The 5,685-nt window shown below is 33.4% G+C and overlaps 1 long non-coding RNA gene across 1 annotated transcript; it reads right to left on the bottom strand.

The window, feature by feature from the left end:
- Nucleotides 1-897: 897 nt before the first annotated feature.
- Nucleotides 898-4,125, bottom strand: LOC108311360. Its single transcript, XR_001828153.1, has 2 exons — nt 3,676-4,125; nt 898-1,194 (listed from the first exon to the last, which is right to left on the bottom strand). It is a non-coding gene; the product is annotated as an uncharacterized LOC108311360 (long non-coding RNA).
- Nucleotides 4,126-5,685: the final 1,560 nt, after the last annotated feature.

Genomic DNA, 5,685 nt, shown 5'->3' with positions numbered 1-5,685 from the left:
ATTTTTATTTCCTCTTGCACAAAATGACCTGTTCCCCATTGACAATCTATATATGATAATGCTTCTAGCATAAAACAGAAACATCCATACTAACAAACATATTAGCTACTTAAAGAAAGTGCAAAAGTATATTTATTTCTACATCCAAACTATTATGAAACCAACTACTATTACCAACTGCTGGTGGAAGGCAGAACTGAGGTACATGGCTTTGTTCTCACTCTATTAATACATAGAGGACTGACTGTTCTTGGAACATAGCAGATGTAGAAGTTTGAAAAAAAGCACATAGTTGAACAGAGCACTGTTGCCTGAGAAAAGTCAACTGCCTGACTAACAAGAGGCCTCAGAGAGTGGCATTAGAGTAATGAAATACAATAACAGCTGCTAGTTTTTGAGTATTCACTGGACTAATGTATTTATGCGTATGTGTATGTATATGCAGTATATGTATGTAAATATGTGTGTGTGTGTCTATGTGTGTTGTATATAAATTCCTACAGACATGTATCATTATTTGCAATTTAAAACTGGGAAAATTATAGCTTAAAGCATTATGTGCCTTATCCAAGACCACACAGCCATCATTTAAATCCTATCAAGCATTACCTTAATTCAAGCACTATTACCCTGAGTCTATCAGGCTATACAGTCTATAGGCTGAAAAATTGAATTTGGGGAAGGAGAGAGGATGGAGAGAATATTTTAGAATCTCAGGCATTAAGTCATACTGACCTAGCCTGACAATAAACCCCAAATTTCCCATGAGAGTTTGTTTACAGCCTGTTTTCCCATGGCATTGATTGGGCTCCCTTTTATTCTTAAAGTACTATGGTTTAGACAATAAAATATGTAGTCAACTTAAATTATTCATATTAACAAGATTGTCACAGAAAATCAATGTGCGAGAAAATGTAATGAAAATATGTTACAAAGACTTTCACATTCGTGTACCATGGTTACTGCACTTTTTTCTGAAGACAGATCACAGTGAGAAGCCAAAGAAGAACCAGGGGAATCAAACTGTAGAATGAATGAAATGTTTATTCACAGCAGGCTGAAGCCTCGAAGGACCCAGCCGATGGAGATGGATACTTAAAGTCATTTGGCTTTGATTCCCTCTGTGCTTCTTGGTGCTTCCATGCATATTTCCTCTGGGATAGTCTTCTTTCAGTTTCAAAAGCTGGTAAGTCTCTGCTGATGAACACATGGTTTTAAAAACACAGAACCTTTCTCAGGGCATGGGAAGCCTGAGGTCTGAAAACCACTCTCTTCTTCGAAGAGCTCTCTCATGCTTCTGTTTTAATTGTGTGTCGAATCAGAGGAAAAGACATTTTCCCTTATTTCCAAGGTATAAGAAGGCATTTCACTGTAGTCTATGGGTATGGACCAAGGGGACAGCATGAGCCCAGGCTTTGTGATCACATGGACCTTGCCTCAAGTCCCCATTCTGAAAGTTACTTACTAGTGGCGTTACCTCAAACACTACTTAGAATTTTAAAGAATCAATTTATATCCCAATTACCCTGATTTGATTATTACACATTGTATGCCTGTAACAAAACATCACATGTACTCCATAAATATATGCAACTATTATGTACTCGTAATAACTATATGTAATAAAATTTAAAAAATAAAAGCAATTAAATTTTTATAACATCATTTGCTAGACAGTATCATAACATTATATGTAAGTTATTTAATTTGCATAGCAATCATTGAGCTAGGTACTGTTATTATCATTATTTTAATAAGACTCATAAAGCAGCTATGTAACTTGCCCAGCTTTCACAGCCAATAGTGGAGGAGCTGAAACAGGAAATAAGGCAAGTTGCCTCCAGAACTCTCAGTCAACCATTTCTCTGCACTCTGTCCTGTAAAACAGGATTAGGAGTACTTACCTACCTCAATGAGTAGTGGTATGTATTTTAATAAGTAAATGTATTTAAAGTGTTTATCACAATTCTTGGTACAGTTCAATAAATGCTAGCTGTAATAATCTTAATTATATTCTCCTTTTACCTTCTCCTTCCAATTTTTCATTTTCATTCAAATTAAATCATGATTTGTTTTATTTCCTATACACTATATAATTATTGCTATTTCTGTACCTATGCCAGTGAATTTTTCTTCAATTAAAAATTCTTATATTGTGTGAGTTGCTTTTCTAAAACACGATTTTCTTCACAGTCCAGTGTATGTGATTTTATTCATTTCACTTTTTGGTGCCTTCATCCACATAGACTTTGATTTTTCTCAGTTTTTACTGAACTAAGATTTTAAAAATCATCTCATTCATGTTTTATGTAAGTTATGGTCATTTTGCCTGTCTTTACACATTGCTCTGTATCATTTTTGGACAGAATAGAATTTCATCATATCAGTTTGTAGTATGGATATGAGCATTTTAGTTGTTTCAATATTTTATATAAATATATTTTCAGTGAGGCTTATTTTATTCACATCTTTGAAAATATTTATGATAATTTAGCATGAATTACTAAATATCGAATATATGTTTTAACTGGAATGTAAAATTTTAAGACTTTCTGGTATGTTTAAAATATATCTCCAGAAATTTTTAGTTATTTATAATAGCATTGGAAATATATTAGGGTACTCATTTCTTCAATAAATATCATTATTGGATAAAAGATAGTTTATTTACTTCCAATAGGATAGGTCCAAATAGCATTTATTTGATGGGAATATTAATAATTTTGAAAATAGAAAATTTTTTCCATGTGTTTTTGGAGGGGATATTAATAGTTTTTCTTATTGTTTTATGAACAATACTATAAATACACAATACAATCTGGGTGTCATTTTTTAATTCAAATGTTTGCTAAGTTTCTTGAGTATTTACTGTATCTTGACTTGGATTTCCCCAATTAAATAACAAGCTTTTAATGGATAACAGTAAACACACACCAGGCAGATAGTCAATGTTCAATTAATAATTTTTAAATGGCTGAAAGCAATAATCTCTTAAATTTTAGTTAATTAAGTACTATTAAAATATCCTCAAGTCTCTCTAGCAGTATAGATGATAAATTTCCAGATACAGGAGACTCTGCCTGTTAAAGTAGTATCTGCCACAACATTATTTATTTCTTTTTAATGCTTATAATAATGAATATAAACATAAATGTTATTTGACTGTGATATGTTATATTGTTCTCTAATGTGAGCATAATCAATTTAATTAATATTCTTCTACCAGAAGTAAAATATATGATTAACTTTGTTTATTAAAAAAACATGAAAATGTTTTTCTCCAAATTAAATACATTAGAAACATTGTATTCTCATTTTTATTTCTGCTGAATGGACCTCCTGCCATCAGGAGATTGTTGGTACATGAGATCTGCTAGTCCACTTTTTCTTCTTTCTTTGGTCAAATTGTTCCCTAAAGTTTTGCAAAATGAAAATAATGTAAAAATTATTTGCTCCTCCAGAGAAAATGTTTTCTTTTTTTCTGCTTTGAAAAACTGTTCTTTTCATATTTGTCTCTAGCTTACAAATGAGTTAGCAATAAATGGGCAACTGAATGGAAATGAAGACCTTAGAGTTCCTTTCCCCACAGAGTCAGTGCTTTTGGTAACCAGTGACTCTATTCTTTCTGTGGCTTATGGTATATTTTCATTATCTGCGAAGTACAGAAAATAATACCTTTCTCTGATGTCATGCAGATTAAGTAAAAAGTGTGTCTGTAAAGAGCTTAAAATTTCAGAAGAGAAAAAGAAAGTTCTTATTTCACTGTCCCAGGGCTGGAGATGAATTCAAGTGGTCTCCCATGCCAGAGCTTGATAAGATCAAGCTGTAATCAGCATTCTAGAAGAATCCCACATAACCTTTTGTACTCCAGCACCTACCAGTCTTCACTATTGTCTCTCTACCTTTTCTCATTTCTTCCTGTTACCTAGTCGATATTTTCTTATGTATAATAGAAAAAAAATGTCTAAAGGTCAAAGATATTATCAATAAATCAGCAACTGGGCTATTGCTGTCAATATGTAATATTTTATATGAAAAAATATTATATATCTGATTCGAGCCATTTTATATTAAGGTAAAATTTGAGACTTTAAAACTTGAGTTGGTAGGCATTGCAGAAAGTGTGAACTCGGTGTATATTGTTTGAACTTTATGACATGTGAAATGTTCTAGAATTTAAAATCAATTAAATAAATGATATATAAACTGCTGTTGTTAATATGAATTACAAAGGTGTATTAATCCCTTAGTTCAATAAAATTTTGCTGACTACCAACCACATAACTAGGTACTGTTATCATCCCAGTTATAGATGGGAAAATCGAGGCACAGTGTCTTAGTTTATTTTTATTACTATAAAGGAATACCTGAGACTGGGTACTTTATAAAGAGAAGATGTTTATTTAGCCATGTTTCTGCAGGCTGTACAAGAAGCATGGCACCAGCATCTGCTTCTGGTGAAGGCTTCAGGCTGCTTCTACCTATGGTGGAAGGTGAAGGGGATCCAGTGTGTGCGGCGATCACATGGTGAGAGAAGCAGCAAGAGAGAGAGAACAAATAGGTGCCAAGCTCTTTTTAACAATCAGCTCTTGTGAGAAAGAGCAAGAACTCATCTGAGACGCCATTTATGAGGGATCTTCCACTAGGACCCAAACTTCTCCCCTTAGTTTCCACCTCCAACATGGGGATCAAATTTCAACAGGCAATGTGGGTGACAAACACCCCAACTACATAGTACACAGTGAGTATACTAGGCAAAGTTATAAATTAGTTTCAAACTTTCAGTAGCTTAACACAATCAAGATTTATTTCTTACTCATATTGCATGGCTGTTGTTATCCTCCATATATTTTCACTCAAGGATCAGGCTGATCTCTTTCACCATGTAATCTCTGTATATACTGGCTCTTCTTCACCTTCCACCAGGAGCGGAAGTGAACTGAAACCCTTACTAGAATTGGATGCTGCTGCCGTGCTTCTTGTACAGCCTGCACAACAATAAGCCATATAAATCTCATTTGTTCAGAAATTAAGAAAGACCATTGCATGTGACTCCTCATGTCCAGTTCTTAGTTTTTAGTGTCACTGTGGAAGGAAGGAGTAAACATGGAGAGCTCATAGCAGCTACGAAGTGGCTTAACCAAACTGGACATACTTTGCTTCCACTCAGCTCACTGGTCAGAACTCATCACATCCCTTTCATTCCTACAGTCTGTAAGAGATTAAAACATGTAGACCTCTTTTATACCCAGGAAGAAAAAGGGAATCAGATGTGAACACAGAATAATTTTAGAAGAAAGTTTAAGTAGCTCATCCAAAACCCAACAGCTGGTAAGTGGTGAAACTGAGATTTATCCAGATAAACTGGCTGCAGAACCAGCATTGCAAACACCTTTTTATCATTAATATTTATTTAGAAGACATCTGATGTCATTTTATGGCCTCTATTTCTTCTTTCAAATTATGAGCTTAATATTTGATTTTAGAATAATTTATTCCAAGTATCTATTGCACTAAAAACCAATAAATGAATGGCTTCTTAAGAAACAGTTTTATCCTTATCTAATACACATCCATAAGCGAGTACAGCTATTGAGCATGTTCTCAGTAAACAGATATTTGTGTACAAATATATATATATACATATTATAAATTGCATACATATGTATTATATATGATATATAT

This window comes from Cebus imitator, unplaced genomic scaffold (assembly GCF_001604975.1).
Source record: "Cebus imitator isolate Cc_AM_T3 unplaced genomic scaffold, Cebus_imitator-1.0 Scaffold114, whole genome shotgun sequence".
Taxonomy (NCBI): domain Eukaryota; kingdom Metazoa; phylum Chordata; class Mammalia; order Primates; family Cebidae; genus Cebus; species Cebus imitator.
The sequence above is the reverse complement of the archived record's forward strand: the minus strand, read 5'-3'. Positions and strand labels throughout refer to the sequence as shown.